The sequence below is a fragment of the Nicotiana sylvestris genome, chromosome 9, assembly GCF_000393655.2.
Source record: "Nicotiana sylvestris chromosome 9, ASM39365v2, whole genome shotgun sequence".
NCBI classification, from domain to species: domain Eukaryota; kingdom Viridiplantae; phylum Streptophyta; class Magnoliopsida; order Solanales; family Solanaceae; genus Nicotiana; species Nicotiana sylvestris.
The window spans coordinates 179,442,185-179,456,014 of NC_091065.1; positions in this window are offsets into that span (position 1 = coordinate 179,442,185).

A 13,830-nucleotide genomic window follows, 5' to 3' on the forward strand; every position below is an offset into this window, starting at 1 on the left:
AGACGTCAATATACAAGACCAAAGGAATATGGAACACCTAATCTAATCTATATATTATAGAAAAATAATTATTTTAGTGGGGTTCAATTCCAAATGAAAATCACTGTTTAGAGGAAAACTCAGCAGAATAATAGCGGCATAAAATGCCAAAAGATTGTCTCCAATTAAACTGCACCTTCAATAATTCTATGAAAGCCATAAAATAAAGAAGAATTAACAAGGAGAAGGAAAGAATTCTAATAAGAGGAAGAGGAATACCTATTTAAGTAGCAAAAATCAATAACATATATTTGACAATAGCATATTTATTACCACCAGTACATGATTTACGTTCATCATCGTTAGTGTTGAAGTTTTAGCTTTTGAATATTAAACCAATATTGTGTAATAAAATAGAGGACAAAAAAATCTCAGCATCTACGAAGAAGAAAAAAGTGGACATAACAAAGATAATTCAGTAAATGAAATACTCATTGAAAAATGGAATTGGAATGCATAGATATTTGAGTAATTACATAACCAATATAATTAAGAAAATAGTTTGATGACTTTTAAGAGAAATTGATTTACAATAAGATAATGACCAAACACAGTTAAGAGAAAATTTAACTATATATCTTATATTTATGTATATTTATATATCTATATCTATATCTATATCTATATCTATATCTATATCTATATCTATCTATATTATTATAAAAGCACGAATGTTGAAACGCTAAATGTTGAACGACAAAAATATCCTTGAAATGTTAATCGACTTTTATACCCTTAAAATTTTAATTCTTTTTGGGAAAAGACAATACCATAGTGGGTAAAATTGTAAAATTTTAGAATTTTGCTTATAATAGAACTCTAAAATCAACCAAGATTTTAGAAAATCACCGCCACTAGCCCACTACATAAAGGAAGTATACCTTATTTGTAATGGGAATTCTAATTCAGTTAAGCCTTAAAACTCTATGTCATTTATGTAAGGAAAACTAATTGTTAAGGAATTATTTGTAAGAGACGTGCATATTTTTTTATTTAACTTTAAGAATTGTCATCAATTGTTCAACATATTTTAGTTGTGATTGCAGGCCGGAGGTGGTTATGTTGCTTTGCGATACAACAGTTGAGTTCTTGCTCATTTGATAAATTTCTTGTATGTGCTTTATGTTTAAATATCTTAATATATTAGAGAATTTATGATGAAAATTAGGGTTAATAATAATTGTTTTATTCTTTTAAATTATTGTTGAGATGGGTAGAGAAATTTTACTTTTTTTTTTCACCATAAATGAATTTTTTCGCTTTGCATATGTAATTTTTTAAATTGAGTTTCTTCTTTAAAAATTAAAATTAACCAATTCCGTTAAGACTCGGCTAGCTACAATGACAGAATCCTAAAACCAAGGCCTTCCCAATTACAAATATGAATTTGGACAATGTCGTACGTGCACAAGCAATAATTACATGATAGGTCACAATTAGTTTTCTAATATTCGGACATTTTAGAATTAATAATCTATTTAAAAATTACTTACTTTTTATATAAGTATAATTTCACATACCTCCCTCCAAATTTGGCTTGTAACACTAATCCTCCATGCAATTCATAATACAAAGTTTGCTCCCTTGTTTTGATTTCTCAACTTAATAATTATTTTAAACTACTTATTGTTACTGCAACATGATATACGACCATTAATATTTGAAATCTACATGATTTGGCTAAAGACACTTACCATTTTTATTCTAAGGCTAGAGTCTTTCTAGAAAGAGCTCAAAACTCAAATATTCATTCTTTAAACATGTATATACAAGATGAGAAGAAAAACATGCAACTACTCAATATATAAAAGAGATAAAATTTACTAACATTCTTATGTACATTGGCTCTAAATATGTATGTACACAGATGAGAAAAGATAACATGCAACTACTCAATATATAAAATTTGCCAACATACATATTTTTTATGAAAGACAATAAAAATATGATGAAACAAAAAGAATAACTTAATAATCGAATTTAAAGGATAAAGTTACATTGTCTTTCTAAAATGGTTGCTTAATTGACATATTTTGAGACGTGCCGTAATAACTGTTTATTTGTTTAAAATTGGATGGATTTCATTTTAATATAAAGTTGGAGGAAGAAGTATTTTTTACCTTACCTTTTAATAGTTAACGAGATATACGTGCAACGCACGTACCTAGAAGTTAGTACTATATTAAAACCACGAAGGCCCTTAGCGAAATGTCGTTCGCTTTTTTTACCCTCTAAAGATCGAGTTCATATTAGACAAAATTGTCATTTAATTATTTCCCTAAAATTTTGAACTTTGAAATCAACTAAAAATTTATTTATTAAATACTAACTTATTTTAACTATGTACAAGATCCTAAATATTAGGACTCTTCTTAAATCCTTCTAAGTTTCCAAGTTCTTCTTTTTAACCAAGTTAGGAACCGTCAGGCAATTTTTTTCTAAGTCTTTGACCTTTTTGTTTTGATAAAAATATTTTAATCATATTTAGTATCAAACTTAGATAGTTAAATATAATAAATTTTTAACTTTCTCCAGATCCCCGTCAGACATATTTATTTTTCAAATCTTTACCCTTTTTGTTTTGTTATAAATAATATAAATTATGCTTGCCCTTAAATAGTTAAATACAATAAAATTTTATTTTTGGCCAAATCCAAATTATACATAAGTTTTACATCTTTTTGATCTAATTCTGTTACTTATCGGCTAATTTGGTAACCAAAAGAGAAAAACAAGTAAAATAAGTTTTTTTTAACAAATTGTTCTTTTGAATTTTGGTTTCTTCTCTCCCCTTTTATTGAAATGTTACGTTAATATTTTGAGAGATTTAATTAGAACCGTCCCAAAATATTCTAATCATATTTGGTATAGCTAGAGCAATTGTACATCTCATTAGAGCATTAAAATCTTTATCTATCTATCTATCTATTTTATACATAGTAAAGCATAAAAGTCCTTAGCGAAATATTATTCATCTATTTTATCCTTTAAAAATAGATTTTATACTAGATAAAATAGTCATTTAATTATTTTTCTTGTTTTAGGACTTTAAAATCAACTAAGATTTTATTATTAAAAATTTTCTTATTTAAAGCCCATTAATATTAGAGTTGTATTGAACTATTCCTATAAGATTTTTTATTATGAAAAATGTGAGTTAGCAAAATTCTGTAGGAGTCAAACACACAACGAATTTTGAAAACATAAAGATTCAAAACATATGATTTTTCTTACTATTTGAAAATCGAATTCATATTGGAAAAATTATAATTATTCTCAAATATTTAAAAATTAGAATGAACAAATATTCAGAATTTGAATTAATAAAAATTAAGTTATTCTTTTAATGTTGAGAACACATAATGAAGTCGTTGAATAACAATTTAGCAAACGAATCAAATTCAATTATTTTAAAATTTTATCATATAAGAAAAATTACCTGTTACATTGACAAAACACTGAAAGTACATAAATTTTATTTTTTTAAAAAGAGTATCGATAGTGAAAGAAATCATAAAATATAGCAAAATTAATTATAGTAAAAAATACATATTCAAATCGGTGAAAAAATAAATTTTAAGAGATAAGGTAAAATTGTAGAAGGCAACTAGATTATAAATGAGTTGTCATTTGATTCTTTCCTGCATTAAGTCTAAAAAACGAAAATGTCTCGCTATATTTTTTATACTAAGTTTTTTCTTGTAAAATATTAGTTTAATATTAGTCATTCTTTAAACTTTACATTATCACTATCAAATTCTTAGAAGGTATAATGCCATTTTTTTTCATTCGCAAATTTTTAAAAGACCAAGAAATTAATTTTTTATTTGTGTTATTTGATAAATCTTTAAAGAATTGTAAATATTAACAATTTTCATAAGTTTTGACATAAGTCCGGACAAAATAACAATAAGGCATCTAAATAAAATTCCTTCATTTGTTAAGCTAACTAAATGGGAATAATATTTATTTTAACAAAATCTTAAATTATACTTTATAACTCAAACAAATTATCTAATAATATGTATGTAATTTTTAAAATTTATTTATTCATTAATATAGGTACACACGCAAAGAGCGTACCCAAAGACTAGTACTATATTAAAAGCATGAAGCCCCTCAGCGAAATATCGTTCGCCTTTTTTACCCTTTAAAGATATATTTTACTTTGGACAAAATCATAATTAAATTATTTTCATAATATTTAGTACTTCAAAATCATCTAAAACTTGGTCTTTTTATTTTTTCTTCTTTGGACTATGTAAGAAGTCCTAATATTTAGGACTTCAGTTAAAGACTTAGAAGGTAAGCAATTTTTTTTAAAAAAAAAAAGAATTATGTTCCCGAATAGAAAATATGTATTCCTTATAGAGAGTCCAAGTCAACATAGAATATGTTTAGTATATCTTAAAGTGCATTTATTATTTTTTATCCAAAAATGTGTAGTTATTAAAAGAAACAAATTCACGAGATTTCATTGTTTCTTTTTTTTTTTTTACTTTAGTCTTGATTTTGCCTACAACTATTAGTTTTCAAATTTTTAATCTCTAAGAATCATCATCCACGTCCTAAAAGAAAATTACTCGATCGAGAAGTTAGTTTAACTTCTATTATCAACTATGCAAACCTTGATAATATTCCTAAGGCAAGAATCAATTAGCATATTGAAAACTCTATTTTCATTGAGCTCACTTTACATAACACGATTAGCCGTTTCGAAAATTTATTTAACAAATGGAGTAGTTGATTGCAATAGGATGATTATTTACTTATCCCCGAAATTAACTATATATTAAAAAATTGATTCTCTCTCAATGTCAGGACTCACACTAGCAATAGTGAGTTAGTGACCGATAGCCGAAGGAAACACAATGAAAAGGTTGAGACCTATATGATCTAAAAGCTTTTAACAAGGATATTCTTAAATATAGATGAGAAGCGGAGACAATTGGTTTTATACTAACAATGTATTTGCTTAACTAACATTGACCAAATTAAACTGACTACTATGACCTATCCATAAATTCCGTATGAAAATTAACTTAATAAATACGATACATATAATTAGTCCATACACAGAGAAAAATTCCTATATAGTATATGGTACATAGTTACGTATTTAAGTATAGATTCTTCTAATTAGACAAAGGTTTATTAAACACTATTTCTTATGAATATAGATTATAAGTATATTAAAAGACAAATTAAATACTATATAAGCGAGTCTTAGTCCTTCTCCCTTTTCTAACCTAAATTTTGTATGAATTATTATGCGACTCACATACACAGTTTAACAATATTTATATGATTTTTAAGTTTTATACTTAGGGTACACGCGCAAAACGAATATATATATATATATATATATATATATATATGTGTGTGTGTGTGTGAGAGACAAATCCATCATAGATGTACCTTATTTGATATTTGTAGTTAGCTTTGTATGTAAGAGATGATAACCAGATATAAGCAAATCAAAAGAAGAATGTTTCTTTATGGAAAAAAAAAAGTTTCTTCAATTGCAGTGGTTTGAATAGAGAAGATGAAAGTAATTGCAAGAATTGGAAAGATTGTCGTGGTACAACTTTAGTAAGGATGAGTTGAAAGGGTGCATCAGTACATCTTTATTACACAATTGTCTTTTCATTTACCTAACTTATGGTAGATTAGTACACATATTATCATTTACTGAAGGGTAAATCTACTTTTTGGGACAAAAATCTTATAGGAGTAGAGTACAAAGGAAGGATAAAATGGCCATCTAAATTTTTACGGATATTTTGGTAATTCAAGTTTTGTTTTAGGAGCTTCCTACTTCTAGTATGTTGCGGAAGCCGAATACTATTATATCTAAAGGTAGCTAATAAATAGTAAGTGGGACAATAATAAAAAGAACACCAGAAGTTTGCGAGGTTCGGCAAAATTTGTTTTTTGCCTTGTCCTCGGACACAATCAACTAAAATTTTATTTCACTCCAAAACTACAAGTGAAATACTACAAGAGAGAAAGAAGATTCAAATGTCTTAGGAGATAAGAAGGCAAGTGAGAGATGTTTTACAAATGAACAAAACTATTGCTATTTATAGAAGGGAAATTGCCTTAATAATGCCATGCATGACATAACATTATGTGTGATCATGCAATATAAATGCATGAAAAAATGCATCTACCAATTTCCTCCTAAAAGGAGTTTCTCAAATATTCATAATAGTTTACATCAATCTTGTCAAATTCAACAAATCTCCACCTTGGCAAGATTTTACTCTTTCAATTTTCTCTCATTGATAAATTTTGATTGTGTCTTCAACTTCAATCTTCAAAGTTCAACAACGTTGATCAAGTTCAAGCAATGTTGAAACTTGATCGCAGTCACTTTGTTAGCATATCGGCAGGGCTGTCTGTAGCCCGAATTTTCCGCATCGTGACTCCATGTTCTTCTATAATATCTCATACAAAGTGATATCGAACATCAATGTGCTTCGTCCTTGCATGATAAATTTGGTTCTTTGCTAATTAGATAGCACCTTGACTATAACGATCCGACCAATCGTTTTGCTTTCTAGAACCTCATTCCCCTGAATAAGACTTCCGGTACTTGCTTTTACTAATTTATGACTTGGGGGATGGTTGGTTCAAAATTTGCAAGAGTTTGGGCTGAAATCGGAACACTTGGTTTCTTAAGGTTGGCCTAAACGGCCAAGTTTGACTTCAGTCAACATTTTGAGTAAACGACCTCGGAATCGGGATTTGAAGGTTCCAATATGTTCGTATGATTATTTCGGACTTGGACGTATGTACGGATTGGGTTTTGGATGACCCGGGAGCATTTTGGCGCTTAATAGTGAAAGTTGGTTTTTGAAGGTTTTTAGAAGTTCTTTAAATTTGGTTTGGAGCGGGTTTTGGTGTGTAATGACCCGACCGGTCATTTTGAGCATTTTCACTTCGCTCGCTAGTTCTCGGGCATGATTAGCCCCGTATGATGTATTATAACTTATGTAATCATAGGTTTTGGTTTTTAGGTTAATCGGAACAGATATGGAAGAATGATCCTCAACTTGAAGCTTTAAATTTGAAAGGTTTGACCAAGCTTTGACTTTTTAGTAAACAATCTCGAATGTGAATTCTGATAGTTCGGTTAGCTCCGTTAGGTAATTTTGGACTTGGAGCGCGACTGAAGTGTGATTTGGAGGTCCGTAGTAGAATTAGGCTTGAATTAGCGAAATTGAAAATTTGGCAATTTTCGGTCGGCAGTGGAAATTTTGATATCGGGGTCGGAATAAAATTCCGAAAGTCGGAATATCTTCGTAGTGTCATTTGTGACGTGTGTGCAAAATTTTAGATCATTCGGACGAGGTTTAGTATGTTTTGGCATCGTTTGTAGAATTTGGATGTTTAGAAGTTCTTAGGCTTGAATCCGAGGGTAATTTGGTGTTTTGATGTTGTTTTGAGTGTTCCGAAGGTTCGACTAAGTTCGTATGTTGATATGTGACGTGTTTGTATATTTGGTTGAGGCCCGATGGTCTCAGGATGATTTCAGATGGTTAACGGAGAAGTTTAGAAGTGGGATTTTGCAGCTGAAGATGCTACTTCTGATGTTTCTGCACCTACGGAGTGGGGACCGCAGGTGCGATGATCGCAGATGCGGAAAGCAACCGCAGATATGGAATTTGTCGCAGGAGCGGAGGATTTGGCCGCACCTGCAGGGCCTGGGGTGCAGGTGCGGAAGCTGGAGATTTAAGTGAAATGCGCAGATGCGGCGTTTGGACTGCAGGTGCGGTCCCGCAGGTGCGTGAATTGGGTCGCAGATGCGGAAGTGCCGGGCAGAATGTATAAAAAGGCCCCTTCGCGAATTTTGGTCATTCTTCATCATTTTTCATCCGGATTTGGAGCTTTTGGGAGCAATTTGAAGAGGGATTCAAGGGGGTTTTCACTGAGGTGAGTACTTTAAGCCCTAATACTCGTACTTTTGGTAGATTTCTGTGGTTTAATCATGTAATTAGTGGTGATTAAGGGTGAAATGAGGGGTTAGGGCTTGGGTTTTGGATAGTTTTGATTGAGGGTTTGATGGGTCATATGGATTTGGATTTTGGTAAATTTGGTATGTATGGACTCGTGAGAGGATAAGAATTCTAGTTTTGTAATTTTTATCGAATTCCGAGACGTGTGCCCGGGGGTCGGGTTTTGCCAGTTTCAGGAATTTTGATTTAATTTAATAATTTTCGTGTGGGCTTTGTTCCTTTAGCATGTATTGATGATATAATTCTGATTTTGGATAGATTTGGGACGATTTGAGGCCGAGTCAACAGGCAAAGGCATCGTGGGTTAGAGTTTTGTCTGGTTTGAGGTAAGTAATGACAGTAAATCTTATCCTGAGGGTATGAAACCCTGGATTTCACACCGTTTCACTACTTTGAGGTGACGCACACGCTAGATGATGAGCGGGGGGAGGGGGGCGCCATTGGGGATTGTGACTTGGTCCTTCCTGTACGACTATTAAGTCTCATATTTGACTGAAAACTATTTGATACTATTGTGTTTTGGAAAGTATTACTATATTTTGGGCTGAATGCCATATTTGGGCATCGTGCTAAGCTGTTTGGACACTTAAGGTCTTTTTACTAATATTCCTCACTATTTTGATTTAATATCTGTACTCAGTCATGCTTTATTTTACTGATTTCATAACTCAACCTTATTAATCTGTTTTGATGCACATAAATGATATCTTGGGCTGAGCGTCCTATTTTACTGTTAGCTCGAGTGGCTTGAGAGGTTTCTGATTGAATGAGGCCGACGACTTGTTATGTGAGGATATTATGGGATCGGGTTGCGCGCTGCAGCAGGTTGTTCTGATTCATTGTTATGTGAGGCCGAGGGCCTGATTGATTTATGCCACAAGGTTGCTTGTTGTTATGAGGCCGATGGCCTGACTGATTATGCCACAAGATGGCTTGTTATAGCGTTTGGGCTGTAGGAGCCCCTCCGGAGTCTGAATACCCCTAGTGAGCACGGGTACCCTGAATGAGTGATATGATGTTGCCCAAGGGGCTGATCTTGATACATGTTATGCCAGAGGGGCTGATTACGAGTGATTGTGAGGTAGCCGAAGGGCTGGTTCTGATTGATGTTATGCCCGAGGGGCGGTTTATGATACATGTCTTGCCGAGGGGCTATTTACGACTTTCATTGAAACTGTTAGAAATACATTTTTCAAAGGATTTTTTTTACTAAAATTGGATTTTAACGAGATGACTTGATTTATATACTATTTCGGAAACATCCTGTACTTACTGTGGTGTTATGACGTGGATTATATGTTTTCTTACTACTCCGTCTTTATTTACTTTTATTACTTACTGAGTTGGCATACTCACATTACTCTCTGCACCTTTTGTGCAGATTCAGGTATTTCTGAACTCGGTAGCGGGTGTTGATCACTCAGTGGCAGGTCCATCGGAGTTAGCAATGTAGCTTCCTGGCATTCGCAACCTTGCTCTTCTCCCTCTCATCTTCCTTAGACTGTTTTAGTATTTTCCAGACTGTGGTAGTCTTCGTTGTATTCACCCCTTAGTAGATGCTCGGTACGTGTGACACCCCGATGTCAGGCTTGTGTTTTCTTTCCGCACTTGTTATTTAGACTCATGTTATGGGATTTTATTTGATTTATAGTCTAAAACGTTCCTTTTATGAAATATTGGTTTGATTTGGGATTGTGTCGGTTGGCCTAGTTTCACGATAGGCGCCATCATGACCGGGTCGATTTTGGGGTCATGACAAGTTGGTATCAGAGCCTAGGTTACATAGGGCTCACGAGTCATGAACAGGTTTAGTAGAGTCTCGCAGATCAGTATGGAGACGTATGTACTTATCTTCGAGAGGCTGCAGAACCTTTAGGAAATCCCACATTCTTCGTGCGTCATTGATTCAGTCTTAAATGTAACTCTTGAAATTCCTTCCACGCATTCGTATGCGCGCATGAGCGATCGGTATCAGCTGTGCATCAACGGTTTGTGATTCCCTGATCGAAGGGTGAGATGTGATTTTTGTGTGTTGATGTTGGGCCAGTCTGGAGGACTTGAGGTCGGGCTTTACCTGCAGCTTGAGCACTGAGCTGTTGATTGTGTGAGTACGTGTTTTTGGATTTATATGTTCAATTGTGTCCCTATTAGGGGAAGTGATGACTGGATGGCTACGTGATGAGTATGATGTGACTGCGATGTGATTTCACATGATTTGAATATGACGAGAAGGGCCTGCTTGAGGGTAGAAATAATTATCTGGTGCTTGATTTCCATCGTGATTTGATGTATAGCCCCAAGTTATGGGTGTGTTGAAGGATTTTTTCATGTTATTTAGTCAGGGAGTGAGGTAGATTTTATGTCGTGATATGAGTTCGGACTCAGGAAGATTAAGTGATTGCGTGATGTTTATAACGGTGAGGGTATGAAGAGATGTTAGTTTGAGGTAGAACAGGTAGGTTATCTCCTGTAGAGTGTTCTGAAGTTTGTGTGACCCCTATGTTGTTTGTTGGAGGTCCTTTTTTACTAGTGAATTATGTGTTGCAGTTTGAGTTCGGATCGCGTATGGGAGTTGTCTTGACTGTTACGAGGGTGAATGCGAATTTGCAGATGATTTGAAATACTCGATGATTGTGTTGCACGAGCTTATGAAGGATTTAGTTTAAATTCCCTATAGTATTATGGCAGTAATAGAGTATGGGTATTGTGAGTTTTTGTGTGTTTTGGCCTATGGCTTTGAGCCAAGTGGAGGAGTCTGCTATTGATAAGTTGATTATTAGTTTCAGTTCGTGGTATACCGGTAAATCAGTCATGGCTTACAGAGGTCAAGATCGAGGATGACTCGAGTAAAGGAAATTTTGGATAGTGGTGTGTTATGCTTTGTGGGTACATGAGAAAATCGTTGGATGAATTAGTTGTTATCTAAGGGATGTAACGGGTATGGAGCAGGATATCACTCGGCTGCTTTGAAAGATGTGTTACTTCTTTAGGTGTTGTTGTGCTAATGTGCACAGGTCGTTCGGATCGTTTGATCAGCCTAATTGAGACCTGAGTATATTGGATGACTCTCGAGAATGTTTTGATGGGTTCAAGATTTACATGTAACAATTGCGAATTCTTCAGGATGTGTATTTGGCTAGAAATTGAGGTTTACATTGGAGGGTGTCAAGACTTGTGGCATTTCTATATCAATTATGGATTTTGCATATCAGTATCAGGAAGGTAAAGGTAATGGTTTTGGATTCGCAGGAAGTCTCTTTAGGGTAAGTATTTTGAATGTGGTGCTTTTTGGAGATATTTAAGAGAGTATTCAGCAACTTATGAGCATTTAGATGGTGTAGTTTTATGCTTAGGTCTCGTGTGGTAAGTCTGAGTTGAAAATTGCAATATTATGGCAAGAAGAAGTATCAATTTGAAGGTAATTTAGAAGGAACTTGGATAAATAGGATAGCTTGGTAGTAGGTCGGATCGGCATGGTGAGGGATTTGATTGGTTCTTTGGGTGCTTATGAGGTAATGAGTTTCTATAGGTGTTTCATGGCAATGCTCTTGGGTTTTTGGTGACCTGCGTAACTTGGTTAAGTTAAAAGGATTTAGTCTTGACGGTTTTGTTTTGTGCAAATGGGATTCAGAGAGTTCTTGATGGTTTCTACCATGGTTAGGGATGCATATTTTCTACTAGCGTGAGGAGCATATGATGTATAGTGATTTTCTTCTAGATGGGATCAAATGGAAAGCTCTTCGCTAGTTGAGTACGTAGTTGTTTGTGGCTCGGAATGGACTATGAAGTTCTCATATTTATCGTGGGATGGCATGGTATATGCGGTATGTTATGTAGTATTGAGAATTGCATGTGTAAGGTCACGGTTCAGTTGCCAAAGGATGGTCATGAATTCTTAGGCAGCATAGACAGTTTCAGATGACTAGGTAAATGATATTATTAATTGGTATGGCTTGATAAGGGTATACATTTTCAGAAAGGGCAATGTGTTTGAGTTAAGGATACTTCATTAGTATTGTGGCACTCTCTTGTTGATCGACTGCTGATATTCGAGTTTGCTTGGTGGCACAGAAAAATTATAGGAGTATCCCTCGTGGAATGATCGAGTATTAGAGGTTCGTTAGATGTACGGGCAGTGGAGTTGGGATTGGATATAGTGATTCTTGTGCTATACGGATTGGGGACTGGGAGTTCTCATAAACAGGTTATGTCGTGGTTGTGGACCACGTGTATCGACCTTGTGTGGTGACTATCGGGGGTTTGGAGACCCGAGTAGATCCTTTGTTGCTTAGTATGATGGATTTTGATATGATATTGGGTATGGATTGGTTGTTTCCATGTCATGTTATTCTGGATTGTTACGCTAAGACGACAACGTAGGCGAGGTTTGATGAATTATATTCCCAGTAGAGTGATTTCATTTTTTTGGAAGGCCCAACGGATGGTTGGGGAGGGTTGTCTTTCTTATTTGGCCTTCGTGAGGGGTGTCAGTGCAGAGACTCCTACCATTGTTTCAGTCCCGGTGGTGAGAGATTTTTTGGACGTGTTTCCTGCAGACCTGCTGGGCATGCCGACGGATAGGGATATTGATTTTGGTATTGATTGGTGCTGGGCACTCAGCCGATTTCTATTTCACCATATCGTATTACACTAAAGGAGTTAAAAGAGTTGAAGGAGCAGCTTCAGGAACTCCTTGATAAGGGGTTCATTGGTAGGCCAATGTGGATGTGTTCTGCATCGAGTTGGCTTTGTTGATTTCGAATTGCTATTGTTGAGGGATGTGCCATTCGATTGTCATTGAGCTTATTCGCGTTCCGGAGTGATCTATGAGTTACCTTTCCATGTTGCGAGGAGTTGTGATTCGTTGATTTTATGCACAAGTGATAGGGTTCTATTTGGGGCTTTATAACGGAATTTGAATGAGATGGGTATTTGGGTGTTGCATGACTGATTACACATTGAATATGTTCTTTTGGACTGGTATGGCATTGCGTCATTTTCTTCTCCGTGGTTATGGTGATTCACTTTTGGTACTAGGCATCTAATTGTGCGTGGTAGTCGATTTTGAGCATGCTGATGCAAGGTGTTTCATGTGGACTAGTGTTTGGATAGGGTCGCGCATTGCCGCGATATGTGGAGGTATGATCCTTCGGGTTAGATTCGTGTGTTCTGGTTCTATGCTGTATGGCGGGTTCTTAGCATTGTTTTGTGATGGTACTGAGAAGCTTGCGGTACAACTCTCTCATTTCAGTTATTTTCCATGATTTGAGTACATTTGGATTGTTGCTTGTTGGTGTGCGGATTGCACGGGTTGCGGCTTTAGATTGTATTGATGTGTCATGTCACTAGAGCAGTTATGTTATGAGGGCATTGGGATCTAGAATGAATACTATCGAATCCGATTTCAGCATGTTGGAAAGATAATATCGGGATTCGGCTTATAAATTTACTACAGTCCTTACAAAAGGATAGGGAACTCTATGACTGGTTGATTTGAGGAATGGTTATGATTTCTACGTGCTTCTTTCCTCATTGGTAGTATATGAAAGTGTTAGAGTGAATCTTTATTCATAAGAGGTTTATTACCGGAATTGGGTTATTTGGGAAGCTATTGTGATTAGAAGTTAACTCTATGAGTGTTTTAGTTGTGTGGTATATCATCTGATTTCCATCTTGAATTGTGGTTATGGTTTGATACGGCGTGTTCAAATTTATTCGGTGTGTAGATGTAAGATTCTGATCTTATAGATAATTTCGGAAGTGGAAATTT